This window comes from Eulemur rufifrons, chromosome 9 (genome assembly GCF_041146395.1).
Source record: "Eulemur rufifrons isolate Redbay chromosome 9, OSU_ERuf_1, whole genome shotgun sequence".
NCBI classification, from domain to species: Eukaryota; Metazoa; Chordata; class Mammalia; order Primates; family Lemuridae; genus Eulemur; species Eulemur rufifrons.
In genome coordinates this window covers 13,095,765-13,111,471 of record NC_090991.1, presented here as the reverse complement: position 1 = coordinate 13,111,471, position 15,707 = coordinate 13,095,765, and the positions used below count along the sequence as shown (strand labels likewise).

The window sequence follows — 15,707 nt, the reverse complement described above, 5'->3', positions numbered from 1 at the left end:
AGCCGCTCATTAGGGACCGCGCGGAACGGAGGCACCAAGTCTCGCGAGAGTCATGGGAGGAGCGGCAAAGGGAGGAGTCGAGGGTAGGAAAGGGGTGAATGAAAGTGGAGGGGGCAGCTGGACTCGGGGAAAAGCAGGGAGCCTGGTTTCTTTTCACCAGGTACTTTCAAGGATCAGGATTTATTAAGCACTGACTGAGTACGGTCATATTCCACGCCCTTGCAGGGCACGGAAAAGGGGGTGAATGCAGACTACTCTATGGAAAAGCTTGCCTGTGAGGTTTTTGTTGGTCTTGAGGTTTTTAAAGATGTGGGAGGCTGAGAGGAAAGAGCCAATGGAAAGGGAACAGGTATAGATGGATGGTTCAAAGTCCCTGAGGAGGTGCGATGCTCTGCATGCGATACAGAACTCAGAAGGGATTAAATTTAGACTAGAGGCAGATCACCTGTTATTCTAAAACATTAGGAAACAAGAACATGCATGCAGATAGATGTATAGGGGAAAGAGATACGGGAGAGATTGTTTGTTGATCAACTTTTTGGGTGAGGTTGTTAAACAAGAAGAGGCCAGAGAAGAGTGAAGAAAATTTGGAAGAGGACTCTGAGGTTGGAGGACCTGCTTTCAAGCGTCCTATGTATGTGTGCAGGGTTACTTTTTTCTGGAACTCAGCCACCTGGCTGCAGAAGCAGAGAATTTGAATTACAGCATTTGTCCAGGGCTTGGGATTTTATTGCCAGAAAGAAACTGAGAGTGTTAAAAGACTACAGCTCAGATCATCAAACATGGGATGCAGACTGGCCAGGGCCTGATGTAGGAGTCATGAAACTGCAGGTTTCTGTAATAATTAAAGACCAGTGCAATGCAAACAATGGTGGTGAGAGTGCTGTGGTCAAAGTGGCAAACTGGGGGTCATAGTGAAATAGCACTAGGAGATGATATAGTCCAGGATGGAGCTATGGAATAGAGTGGAAGTAAAAATGGGAAGCCTGGAAAATTAGATGTTGGAATTTAAAGGTAGGAAAGGAAGGAACACCATAAGCCATAAAATCTTTGATGAGTGTGGGGAAAACTGTAAGATTCGTTAGGTAATAGAAAAATGGAGGGCTAAAGAGTAACATAGCTGCATTGCATGAGATACTTCAAAAAAGATTTTTACTCAAAGGAGAATCAAAAGAATGCATCAACAGTGAAGGACTGCAGGGGAAGTGGTGGCTCTGGAAGACAGCCAGGAGTAAGAGATGATCAGTTGAAAGAAGGATCTGAGAACAGGATGGGGGTGTCAGAACTGAAAAGAGGGAGCATTCAAAAATGTTTTAGGTGCTGTCAAGGATAAGCACTAGTGAGTAGTGAGGTGGAATGGAGGAGGAATTTGGATTTTAGATCTCTGAAACATAAGAGTCAAGGGTTAAAATTTTGAGGAAGAGGGGATGATTCTGGCTGACAGACACCTGGGAGAGGGAAGGAAAAGGATATTGAAATGTGTAAGAACAATTGTGTGCTCAGGAACTGAGGTTCCAGTTATGGGGGGAGGCTAAGTGTGAAGACATGTGCAGGGAGGTGCTTAGAGGAGCTCCGCTGAGCAAGCTGCACTTAGACAAAGATGGCCAGGAGAGCACTTGCCAGGCTCAGTGGAGGTGCCACAGCTCAAAGCTTCCCTGTCTGCCCTGTCTGTGGAGAATGGTGTGTAGGTATGCCAAAATGGTGAGCCTATGCGCCCTTCAGAGTGGCCAGGCAAGCCATTCTCCTTTGGCCACGAGCAGCCTCATCTGTTTGTCTTAGAATTTCCTAGAAATATTTCTTGGGTTATAGCATAAAAAAGACATAGAAGTGGTTGGGAAGTACTGTCATAGTTGATGCGTGGTTTTATATCAGGTGATTTATCTTTGCCTCAGCAGCACCAGCCCAGGTTCTGGAGTATAACAGATACTTAGCATGTTCGATGACGTATAACCACCGTTAGCTATACTGGGAGTCAGGAGAACTGAGTTCAGGTTTGGCTCTGCAACTGCCTTGCTGTGTGGATCACGGGCAAGTCCCTGCGAACTTCATGCTGCATCTCAATTTCCCCCATCAGTTTCATGAGGAAATTAGACTAGAATTCAAGGTTCCTAATGATTTGGAGGGTCATGATCCCCTCTGAGAATCTGATGAAAACCAGGGACCCTCTCCCCTTTGGATGTCACAGATGCAGGAATAAACAAATGTGTGCCCTTCCAGAATGTGCTTGGACTAGATGCCTGTGGTCAAACTAGAATTAACCTGAGGCATTTAATCAAGTCAGGGCTTGACTACCTCTTTGTCACAACCTAGCTTCAAAGAGCCCTTTTTCAGAGAAGTGAAAGCACTCCTCTTGGAAATGATTTGATATAACCCTATCCCTGGGCCCTTGTTTCCTGAGGGGACTCTTAACTGGCCTGAAAGCCCTGGGCTACAGATAACTTGATAAAGCCTGTAAAACAAAGCATTTGTAGTACTCGAGAGCTACAATGCCCAAGGCTTGGATGGAGCTACATTAGATATAACCTGAAATATAGACATTTTGCAAAATCTGAGCATTGGAACATGGTTCACCTTAGATCCATTTCAGGTTTTGCTGTCAGATTAAGAGGAATTTAGTGTGAAGTTGCCTCAGTCAAGGAAAATGAAGTATAGGAAGGGAGTAAATGCTGTCTAAAGTTCAAGAGCACAGGGGAATGGACTCAGGGAGGCAGTGAGATATCATGGCAGGGAAGGGAAGGAAATCTCTAGATCGGTAGTAAGTAGTCCAGTGAACCGGGTGAAGTACCATCATCAACATGTCTACTCTTGGCGGGGTGCAGTGGCTCACGCCTCTAATCTTAGCACTCTGGGAGTTCGAGGCAGGAGGATCGCTTGAGATCAGGAGTTCAAGACCAGCCTGAGCAAGAGTGAGACCCTGTCTCTCCTAAAAATAGAAAAATGAGCTGGGCATGGTGGCATGTGCCCGTAGTCCCAGCTACTTGGGATGCTGAGGCAGGAGGATCCATTCAGCCCAAGAGTTGGAGGTTCCTGTGAGCTGGGCTGACGCCACAGCACTCTAGCCCAGGCAACAGAGAGAGACTCTGTCTCAAAAAATACATGTCCACTCTCTATGTGCCTTTGGAAAAGTCAGTGTTCCTGAGCTCTGGTTGCCTCACATGTAAATAGAGTAAACAGCACACTCTATTTATGGAAGTAGTTGGAAGGGAATCCCAGCCATGAAACTTACTTGCTCTACAACCTTGACAAATTAATCTTAACCTGTTTCCTCATGAGAAAGTATTACCTTGGAGGATCCTTGTTAAGATTTGTCTAGATCCTTTATAAAACACACATAGCACAAGCTTGCCACAAAGCAGAGGCTCAATAAATAGAAACTTGATTTTCAGTGCTTGTTAGGAATAAATGTCATTGTGAACATACAAGTGCTATTATACTTATTCTTGATGGATGCTGCTGAGAAGGGGGGAAAAAATCAAGTTTCTTGCCTAGGACTTTTTGTGTAGCTCCTATGTTAGAAGATGTGTCTGACTGTCTTTTGTGAAAATCTTTTCCTTTTCCTTCAGTTAATTTACCTAAATGAACAGGATTCAAAATTCTTTGATCGGTTCACTAAAGCTCAGTGTAGACTGCCACCATGCCAAAAGAACTAATCCTACCTTGGCAGCCAGGTTATACACATCTGAAACTGAACCACTGGGAAAACCATAGCTGGGAAATAACCTGCTCTGCAAACTGAATCGTGTCAGGGTTTGTGGGCCTCCAGAAAGCAAAGAGTTTAAATTTGATAAGGTGGTTATTCGCACTATCTTTACTGAGTGCGGGGGGGCGGTGTGGAGAGAAAAATCAACTGGTCCTTCTTGGAAGCCTAGGGCCTTCCACACAGTAAGCACAAAAACCTGTTCATTTGCATTTGAAGCAGTATGCAAATAAAACTTTTTTGCTATATAGCGTGAGTAGATGATTATGTGTAAAACTGGTATAAACTCTGGAAATAATCCCCAATCTTCCCAAAACTGCTCTCAGGAAGGATTTTCCTCTTTCTATTTCAGCTCTGCTTCATGTTCTTTTCTCAGTTTTTTCTTTTCAGGGTGTGGGGGACATTTTGCAGTGGCAGCATCATAGCTCATTGCAACCTCAAACTCCTGGGCTCAATCACTCCTCCTGCTCCTGCTGCAGACTCCCAAGTAGTTAGGACTATAGCCTCGAGCCACCACGCCCAGCTAATTTTTTCATTTTGTAGTAAGTCTCACTATGTTGCCAAGGCTGGTCTCGAACTACTGACCTCAAGTGATCCTCCCACCTTGGCCTCCCAAAATGCTGGGATTACAGGCAGGAGCCACCACCCCTAGCTCTTTTCTCCATTTTAAAAGAGGGCTGAACAGCCACTGGCAATTTATACCAAGACAAGCTAGCTTTCAGCACCTAACACTAGATCCGTATAACTATCTGCAAGGATTCAGGATAAAAAGCTGGATGTTGATATCTTGTAAAGAAACAAAAGTACTCAGTGTTGCCTCTTTTGACACTAACTTACTAACTGACCCTGGGCAGGAATTTTGGCCAGTTTCTCCATCTGTTTAGAGAAGATGGGGTGGTGATTGAGATGATGGCTGTGGTCTCTTCCAGTTCACATTTCAGTCTGCGTTTCTCACCTTTTAGCTTATCTTTATGGTAGAGCCAGTTTAGACCAAAGACAAAATCCCCAATAATGTTTTAACATGTGTCCACTTTAAGGTTCTAAATCACCATGCACAGAAACTCTGATCCAGAACGGTGCTTGGCCATGTACTGGAAATTTAAAGAGCTTTATATATCAGGTTGGAAGTCAAGTTAACTTCCCACCCTCTGGTTCGTTCGTTAAATAAAGTTTGTAAAATTCTTCATCAAGGTTCCCCTGTGGGCCCTTTGGTACCATGTGCTGTTTATACAGAAAGAATCCCACAAACTTGCTTTTGAGACCTGCATCCTAAAACCAGAATAGCCCATGATTCAGCCTCTAAGTCATCATTTATTGATTTATAGAGCACCCATCACATGAAGAGGTGCTTTACAATACAGTAAACATCACAACAGAACTCACATAGTTAAATACAATCAACAAATTACAGAACTAAAAAAAAAAAAAAGCTGGAATGAAGCAACATTATGTCAAATTTCGAAGATGCTGAGAAGTGGCAGTACAAAAAAGGTAATTCCACCAACTTGAGACCAGACGGGCAAAGATACACAGGCACCACAACCCAAAGTGGGCAGATTTGTAGGGGGTGAGCAAGCATATAAAATTTCACAACTGAGAATGAAGGCCATTAAAGATACTGACACTCAAGTGACCACAGAACGAGTGGAATAACCTGACAAGCATATTACCTTATAATGACAAGAAAATCAACTTCATATGGATTTTAAACACAAAAGAAGAGGCCAGAAAGCCACTAAGACCATCCATCCCATTATGAGCACAGACTGAAATCTGTAAGCCTCTGTGAGAACTTGTAATAAATTTAAGGAAACAGCCAACAGTTCTATAATCCTTAAGATTATGTAGATGTTGTTGATGGTTGGCACAAGGTTGGGGACGGGGGAATCCTTTTCCTAAAGCAGAGAAGAATCACCTCACACAAATGATGAGGTACTGGTGGGACAAAAGCCACCTGGTTCAGTGTCACCTGAGTGAAGTTTAATTTCAAATGTAGAGGCATTGAAGTTTACATTTTCAGATGAACACTGGCAAGGCACAGATGACATCTCTGACAGAGGAAAAGAAGTCACAACATCTTTCTAGGCCTGTTTCAGTATGTAGCACGCTCAAGGCGCCAGGTGGGAAAGAGTGTGAAAAGAGATGCGCTCATTCCTGGCTCTCCCTTCCACTCCCCTAGAGCTAGCCCTAAAAAACCACATGGTTATACCAAAGTAACTGCATTAAAGTGGCACTTAAAGTTCAAAAATAGTTGTCCCTGAGTTACTAGGTCATTTGCTACTTGTTGAAGAATCAAATCCCAGGTTTTAATTCTGCTAGCAGAATTATAGCAATAGGAGAGGAAAATTCTAGCTCCATTTTGCCACAGCAAACACCATGTGAACAACTTCTGATTTAAGAGTAAAAGGGATTGCATTCCAAGTCACTTGTAGGTGTGCAGTGCCAGCATTTTGGGGCAACAATTTCTGTAGGGTCTTTGGGGAAAGGAAAAAAAAAGTCACAAAGTTCTTGAAGAAAATCGGGCTCTGAAGAATCAAATCAAACAATTTTCACAGTCACTACATATTTGTGGGTTTTTATGTTTATGGGGTTTTACAATGCTTCAAAGTGGAGAAGAGACTGAGATTTAGAAAATTCATTCTCTACTGTGAATACATCCTCAACTATTTTATTTCTGCTTAAAAAAGGACATACAAAATTTGTAGAGGTATGGGTTATTGGCAGGAATCCTTTTACTCTTCTGCCAAAGCGTTTCTCCAAACCCCACAGAGCAGAGATGCACCAGTTCTCACTTATTCTCACAATCAAACACCATATCCCATCTGGTACTGTCTCAAGTTCTATCCTTTACATGCCAAAGACTACTTCCCACTCCCAACCTCACAACAAACATTGAGGAGCCTAGGCGTGCCTTTAACACTTCACATGCTCATTTTACCATTTGCTGAAGTTGTTTTAGAAAATTGTATGATATGAAATATATTTATACGCAAACATTAATCAAATCCAAGTGCACTATGTCAGTGACAGAATCTGCACGTCAAATAGCAACGCATTTACCTCGTAATGTTTTTAGATTCACATAAGAATCTAGATAGAACCCAATACATATACTGCCATGGCCATGTGATTTTCAAGTATTAAGTTTGTTTGCATAAGGAATCAACCTGAGATTTTTCTAAACTGCACTTCTCTGGCATTCGGTATTATAACCTTCATTCAATACAATAAAAGCCAACAACTTGACAATTATTGAAAAAAAAATTATATTTTGGAAGAACTCACTACATAAGGTGACAGAATTCCAAAATCAAATTACATGAAAATATACATCGCAATTTCTTTGTACAATAGGTGAGAAAACTCTGCAGTATAGAAGAATAGAGGCGAAGAAATATAAAGGACTCAGGAGAAGGGTATGAGGGTAAACAGCATTTTTAGTAGCAAACCCAGGAGTTAAGGAGAAAGCCTGTAGCTGAGCTGTGCATGCTTTATTTATCCAACCTTAATATTAAGCAACTCAAGGGCAAAAACGAAACCAAATCAGAATTTGATACTATTTGGGGAAAATTTCAGTAAGTTGAATTAAGAACCAACTCTTTTAGTTCTCAGGGGTAATGACTGGGTTCAAGAGCTCTCAACGGCCAAAAAATGTTATTGCTACATCCAATCCAAGAGATGGGTGCAACCAGAATACAAAAAGGACAAAGCACCTAGTGATGACTATCCTCTGAAGTCATCAATAAAAATCAAGTAATTGCTTATTCAGTATTTCAGTATTTGAACTAAATGATTTGAGAACTTTCTGGCAGCTAGAAGAGAGAAAAGCAAAGGGGAGTGTGTCAAAACAAAGAAGATACAAAAGTTTAGTAAGTGAAAAGAGTTTAATGTAGCCTCAATGGTTTAAAGGAAATTAAATGGAAACCTTTAATCCTAATTGCTTTTCATCTGACATGCTTTAAGGAGTCTTTTAAAACTGATAAGAAACAATGAATAGGAAAGAAAACCTGCTAAAATCTTTTAGAATTTACACGATTCTTATTCTACTACAAGAAAGCATTATTTGGTACAAGGTGTATTTGTGGATGTACATGAACAGTATATATATTATCCGGATCATGTTGTGCTATGTACAGGTCTTTACAATTCTTCCTGAAGGTTAAAACAGTTCATTAGAATTCAAAATGCGTAATCATCTGTAAGTTGGCACTTGTTAGGCTCTTGTCAGCATTGATAACTGGCATGTTTTATTGCAGCCCAGTTCCAGCCAGTGTCTGCCAACTTGTTACAACAGAAGTCCAGCAATAGGTGGGTAGAGTGCAGGAAAACAGTGCCATGTTTCTCAATTGGAGACCTACAACAAAACAAACATTTCATGATGACTTTACATATTATAAGAGAATTAACTGATTAGAAATTTTTCTTTATATTCTTTTTCTTTGGCAACAAATCCTAAACTTCATTTTAAGTTCACTTTTGTGTTTGTCTATTATGGTAGCCACTAGCCACACGTGGCTGTTTAATTTTAAATTTAAATTAACTAATATTAAATAAAATTCACAAGGCTGGGCATGGTAGCTCACACCTGTCATCCTAGCACTTTTTGAGAAGCTGTGGTGGAAAAATGCTTGAGGCCAGGACTTCAAGACCAGCCTGAGCAACATAGCAAGACCCAGTCTCTACAAAAAATTAAAAAAATTAGCCTGATGTGACAGCACATGCCTATAGTCCCAGCTACTTGGGAGGCTGAGGCAGGAGGATCACTGCAGCCCAGGAGTTAGAAGTTGCAGTGAGCTACGATAACACAACTGCATTCTAGCCCAGGCAACAGAGCAAGATCCTGTCTCAAAAACAAAGTTTACAATTTTGTTCCTCAGTCATGCTAGCCACATTTCAAGTGTTCAACAGTCACATGTGGCTAGTGGCCACCATACCAAACAGCACAGGTATAGAATATCTCCATCATGGTAAAAAGTTCTACTGGACAACAGTGACTTAATTTTTCAATATTCCAAATGTCTTTCAACTCATATTACACCCAGAATCACAAAGAGATGAATCATTTAAAAGTCAAGTGATGGGGGGCAGGAGTCAAGGAAATATATAAATATTTAAGGATAGTCAGAGAAATAAGATTGCCACACTTCCCAACTTGCTATTTTCTATCCAACTCTCTAGGTTCACTTCAAACCCATTTTCAACATAGAGCTTCCCACAAATGACCTTCCATCCCAATTTCAGTTCCTAATTGTTTTGTATCTGTTAGTCTAATATCCTCAATTAGACTGGAAGTCAAGAACACATCTAAATAAAACCCACTACAATCTTTTCGAGTGCTTATTGGGTGCCAAGCAGCATGCTAAGTACTTTACAAACTCATCTCACACAAGGCTCACAATCATCGTATGAAGGAGTTTCCCCTTATAAAAGCAAGACAAGGTCACATAGCTAGATAAATGGCAGCATTTCCTGTTCAAAAAGTTAGACAAACACTGTGTTCAAATTTTAAAAGTCTGATTGAATGGACTTTTCAGAGCCTTTATTATATTAATGTGCACTTTGAATATGGGGGGTTGGCTGAGGGCAGCAGAGAAGAAAAGATCTATTTCTATTACATCCTTAGGGCAAGTGTTCCAAGGAACTCAGAAACCTGTATCTGATGCCAAGCACAATTTTGGGCAAAAGAACTCAAACAGAAGATGACTGGGAACCCTAGGGATATAATTTTAAACTCCTGACAGAGAGGTCAAATGTACTTAAGAGTTACGGCAGGCTGCATGGGGTGGCTTGCGCCTGTAATCCTGGAAGGCTGAGGCGGAAGGATTGCTTGAGGTCAGGAGTTCAAGACCAGCCTAAGGAAGAGGTAGACCCCCTCTCTACAAAAAATAGAAAAATTAGCTGGGCACAGTGGCGCATGCCTGTAGTCCCTGCTACTTGCTTGAGCCCAGGAATCTGAGGTTGCAGTGAGCTATGATGACGCCACTGCACTTTACTCTGGCAACAGAGTAAGACCCTGTTTCAAAAAACCAAACCAAACCAAAACAAAACAAAACAAATCCTTCTGGTAAATTTTAACTCTCAACAGACGTGTTCAAAGGTCAGTGTGTCTTCTAAAGCCCAGAGTGAATTTATCAATCTTACAATCACCCAAATTCAATCATACCAAAATCTCCATCGTGAGGAGAAAGAAAGCTGTGAGCCAATCTGTGGCTCTACATATGCCTATTTCCATAATTCAGACTACCTCCCTAGATAGATCTAGGATAGATCATGAGATGTAGAACTACTGTTAAATTTCTTTCCAAAAGGGTTGTACTAATCAATGTAAACAGCCCTGAGCAAAGAATGCACCAAAAATGAATATAGTACCTTCATCACAATCAGGTTCTGCTATTTGCACATAGATACACACATATTTGCATACACATTTTTTACTAGAAAATCTAAAGACATATATTGAAACTCAAGCAACAATGTTATGGAATAAGTATTGTAACTTTCAGATAATGTTACCTGAATGTTTTTCCAAAGACTATACCACACCCAAATTAATCCCTGGCCAATAACTCTCTTTGGGTATTCAGTAATCATTCCCCTGTGATATTAGGTTATTAAGTATGAAATGTCCGATCTCCTTAAGTACTAAGTTTGACAGTTGATATCTCTGACATTTCACTTTGGCACTTGTTTTATTTTTATCATGACAGTACATCCTCAGTCATGCAAACACTTAGTTTGGCTTGTGATTATCTCTCAAATATTTTTTAGAGAAATTTTTGTGAAACCATAAATAAGTAAAAAATTTGTGTTATTTTCAAATACGAATTCCATTTCAAATACGAACCAATGCAGCAGAGACAGCTCAAAATATCAACAAAGTGTTGTGGGAAGAATGTGGCTAATGAATGCACAGTACATCAATGGTTTGAGAAGTTCCATCCTGGTGATTTTAATCTTGAGAATGAGCCACATGGGTGACCTGAGACCAAGGTGGATAATGATGAGCTGAAAGCTGTCGTGGAAGTGAATCCATCTCAACCTAAGCGTGAATTAGCAGCCAGGTTTGACATTGCTATTGCAACAACATTGGACCATTTGCAACAAATGGGCAAGGTAAAGAAGCTGCATAGATGGGTTCTGCATGAATTAAATGAGAATCAGAAAAGAAATCATCTCCAAGCTTGCCTATCTTTGCTGTCTTGACATAAAAGTGAATCATTTCTACACTGTATTGTTACATATGATGAAACATGGATTCTTTTTGACAATCATAAGTGTTTGGCACAATGGCTGGATAAAGATGAAGTGCCAAAACACAGTCCAAAACCGAATATTCATAAAAAAAAAAAAACCCTAATGGTGTCTGTTTGGTGGTCCAGCACTAGTATTATCCACTACAGCTTCATGAAACATGGTCAATTGACTACCGTGGATATCTACTGCAACAACTGGATGAAATGGTAAGGAAGCTTGCGATTAAGCAGCAGAGATTGGTCTACAGAGACAGGCGAATCCTCTTGCAAGACAATGCTTGACCACATGTCACACAAATGATGCTGGCTCAAACTACAGAGGCTGGACTTGGAAACTCTCTTGTCAGCCACTCCAGACCTTGCACCAACTACCACTTATTCAAGGCTTTGGACCACTTCTTTTTAGGGAAAATATTCAATTCTCGACATGTTTCATGATTTTATTGCCACTCACTCTCCAGGCTTCTTTGCTGCTGGCATAAACAAGCTACCATAAAGTGGCAAAGCTGCGTCGATAGTTTAGGCGCATACTTTAATTGTACTGCTTCTTGTTTGAGATATAATAAACTACACTCTTCATCTGAAATTGGACATTTCATATTTAACGACCTAACACAAATGCTGAGGAATTTCAAAGCCACAAAATCTTCACAAACTGTTTCCGTGTGAGGTTTTAAAGAAAAAACAACACAGAGGACTGACTGCTGAAAGTTATTAACCACCTAAAATCAGGAGACCTGGCCTTTTAATAGTGAAGGTCCAACTTTAAATAGCATTAGCTTTTTTTTTTTAGCAGAGAAAGAAAAATCTATTCCTCTTCTCTTTGAAAAAAATTTATTCTGAACAGAGGAAAAACAAGCCTTAGTTCAGAAAGTTTATCATTCTTTTCTCTAGAAAGATAAATGTAAAAACTGAATTACCTGCATAATTCTCTAAATAGTGTAATAAATGTAAATAAATTTATATTTTTGTAAGCATATCCCACTTCTAATATTAATCTTTTAAAAAGATCTAAAAAATACAAAGCAGACCAATGTGCTCTGAAACAGAAACCACATTTTGATGTTGAAGACAATAATAAAATTAATTCCTCACTCAGAGGTAAATGCTACAATGATCTCAACCACTTAAGTGAAAGCAGAAGAAAACAGCTAATATCAAGGAAGTATTCCCCACATACAAATGCTTCCAAAAGGTCCAGTACACCCTACACTGCCGCCCAGTATACTCTCACTCCATCATCAAGCCTTTGACTTTTTCCCCCAAATGGAGACCTTCTTCTATCATGACATTGGTGACCACCCACACCCACTTCCTTTCTGACGTCTGTAAGACCTCACTCTCCTAGCTCTCCACCTTGTGACCAAGTCAGTCCCCATGTTTCTGTCTTGGTCTCTGCTTCCTGTCCCCTAAATGTGGAAGTTGTCCAAGATATTGTCCTTGGCCCTAATAAGTACTGTTCTCTACACCAAATGGATCATCCCTCTCTACTATGGAGACGTTCAATGTCACCAGCAGCCCTACTTCTAAGCTCTGTCCTAACCATCTAATATCCAGTCATGTGGTGACTTTTGAAAGCCATGCTCTGCTTCTAACACCAGTGAAACTCTTAATGTGGTTTAACCTTACTTTTTTTCATGCCTGGTCTATCTAGGTAGAAAAACAGCTCTTTATTGGCCAGCATAATGTATCTGTGGTATTCTACATATCCTTTTCATCCCCAAGAGAACAGTACCTTTGCAAATGGCAGGTAATTAACAAATACTCGTTAAGGAGAACTGAAATGAGCTCATGGTTATCTGTTCTTGGGGTTATCTCATTTCAAGATATAAATTTTAATTCTTAATATGCAACTACCAAAAAAGGAAGCAGATATATATTACTTAGCTGGCAAAATTTCAAAAGATAATGTTAAATAAAAAGTACAGAATATACATGCTCTGTTTATACGTATGTTATTACACACAGGCACATATCACACACATGTGTGTGTACCTGCGTAGTGGAGGGAAGATTAGATTTCTGAAAGATTAAACCTATTATCAGTGGTAACTTCTGGGCACAGAACTGGGCAGCTGAGAAGTCAAGACATTTGCTTTTGTATATGGTATAAAATATTTTAAGTAGTACTTTTGTTAATAGTATTTATATAAAGAAGTTTCTGTATTTCAAATTTTTCTAATGCCTGCTTTGTTCCTGAAATAGGGGATGAGGAAAGAAAAAGAGCAACAACAAAGAAGTAGGCAAAGAAAACCTAAAGGTAGCAATCAGATTTAGAAGGAATCAAGACAGAACCATGATCCGGATGGGTAACAGATATTTTTAGGAGGGATGATCAATAGTATCAAATGCTACAGAGATTAAGAATCAAAACTTAATTAAGCCTTTCTGTATAACAAACAGGTAGTCCCTAGTGTCCTTAGGAGTTTAGTTTTCTGTGGAGAGGCAGGATAAGCCAAACAATAATGTGCCTGAGGACCGATAATTTAAAAAAAAAAAAAAAAAAGGTAAAGCCCCCTTTTCTCCCAGTCCCTTCTCTTCCTCCTAAAGGTAGGCACTACCGCAAATTCTATGAATGTTCTGTTTGAGTCCCTGTTTTTGTTAATCTTTATTCTACCATATACATAAAGAAAAAAGTGGATTTATTTTTTAATTAACATTAGAAATAGAATATGATATCATTTATTTTTTGCAAGTTGCTCTTGCTAGAGTGTGTTTCTGTGATTTAGCCATGTGGTTATATGACTCTAAGTCTATATAATACATTTTAGCTGCTGGATAATATTCTATTGTATCAACCACAATTTATAAATTCTGATGGCCCTTAAAAATTTCACACAATGCTGCAAGCAAGATGCTTGTATATCTCTCTCTGTACACTTGTACTAGAGTTATGCTAGCTTATAGACATAAATCATAGGATATCCATTTTCAAATCCACTTGATATGCCAAATTGCTGTCAAGTGTTAACAGAACAGCTTCACTTAGGCCAGCATTTCAAGAACACTGTTTCCCAAATCTTCACAAACACATGAGTTTCTCAGATATTTTGATTTTTGACAATCTAATGGATTTGATGTTATTTTCCTACAGTTTGAATTTCTGATTACAAATGCAGTTGAGTTACTTTCCACATGCATAATAATTAGCCATCTTTCCTCTTCTATTTATCATCTATTTATACCAATTGCTTTTGTGCTGATATTTTTCTTATTGGTTCACAGAAGCTACTTGTATATTCTGGATAGAAATCCTGAGTATTAGATACAGAGCAATCTTTTCCCAGTTTGCTACTTATCTTTATTTTTGTCTTGACATAAAAATATTTTTAAGTTTTCAGGTTTTGTTTTTTTAAAGAAACATGGTCTGGCTCTGCTGCAAAGGCTGGAGTGCAGCGGTGCAATAATAGCTCGTTGCAGCCTTGAATTCCTGGGCTCAAGCGATCCTCCCACCTCAGCTTCCCGAGTATGAGTAACTGGGACTACAGGCACACACCACCTCACGTGACTAATTTTTAAATGTTTTATAGACACTGAGTCTCACTAGGTAGCCCAGGCTGGTCCTGAACTCCTGGGCTCAAGGATCCTGCCCCTCAGCAATAGAGAACTAATACAAGTCCCTCTAGTCTTGCTGTAGAACAAAAAGAGATGAGTTCTCCCATCCAGTGGTATACAAAGTAGCCATGTTGCTGATCTGTGGAAAAGGAAAGATTTGTTTCTCTTTTTTTCTCCCTCTCTCTCCTCTTCCCATCCCAAAGCTGCATTAGAAGATAAAGCTATTAACAATCTCTAGGCCGGGCGCGGTGGCTCACGCCTGTAATCCTAGCACTCTGGGAGGCCGAGGCGGGTGGATCGCTCGAGGTCAGGAGTTCGAGACCAGCCTGAGCAAGAGCAAGACCCCGTCTCTACTAAAAATAGAAAGAAATTATATGGACAACTAAAATATATATATACAAAAAATTAGCCGGGCATGGTGGTGCATGCCTGTAGTCCCAGCTACTCGGGAGGCTGAGGCAGTAGGATCGCTTAAGCCCAGGAGTTTGAGGTTGCTGTGAGCTAGACTGATGCCACGGCACTCACTCTAGCCCGGGCAACAGAGTGAGACTCTGTCTCAAAAAAAAAAAAAAAACAAAAAAAAACAAACAATCTCTAGATAGGACAGGGTAGAAACAATAGCAAAAAGTGAAATAAGGGCTGGGTCAAGTAACATCAACAGTAATAGGTTTACTTTTAGGTAAAGGATTTTGATGTGATACATTTTTTAAACAATTTAAATTGATTTTACTTTTATTCCAGCTCCGACAGACTGTATTCTTTTCAAGTGTTTATTGTGGGTTTCTTTTCATGTCTATGCCCTATCACATGACTGAAGACACTGAAGATACTCAGAAGGGGCATGCTAACAAGCCATGGGGAAAACAGCCAGCCTTCAAGAGTGACAGGCTAGGCTGACTATTCAGCCTACAACGCTGGATTCAAGGAAACAGGTTTCCATAGTATACAGTCTAAATATAAAAAATTACACAATTAGTCGTACACAGTGGGACATGCCTATAGTCCAAGCTACTCAGGAGGCTGAGGCAAGAGGAATTACTTGAGCTCAAGAGTTCAAGGCCAGCCTGAGCCACATAGCAAAATCCCATCTTTAAAAAACTTAGATTAAATTAAATTAAATATTAAATATAAATTTATATAAATAAATGGCTACGATAGTTAAGGCTTAGGCAGGCACCTCAATAAAAGGAAGATTGACCCAT

The 15,707-nt window shown here is 39.9% G+C and overlaps 1 protein-coding gene across 1 annotated transcript in view; it reads right to left on the bottom strand.

Moving 5' to 3' along the window:
• Positions 1 to 5,011: 5,011 nt before the first annotated feature.
• Positions 5,012 to 15,707, bottom strand: part of UBE2G1 (ubiquitin conjugating enzyme E2 G1) — a 95,001-nt gene continuing 84,305 nt past the window's right edge. Inside the window, 1 exon segment of the mRNA XM_069483105.1 lies at positions 5,012 to 8,051. The gene's annotated coding sequence lies outside the window, so the exon portion shown is untranslated.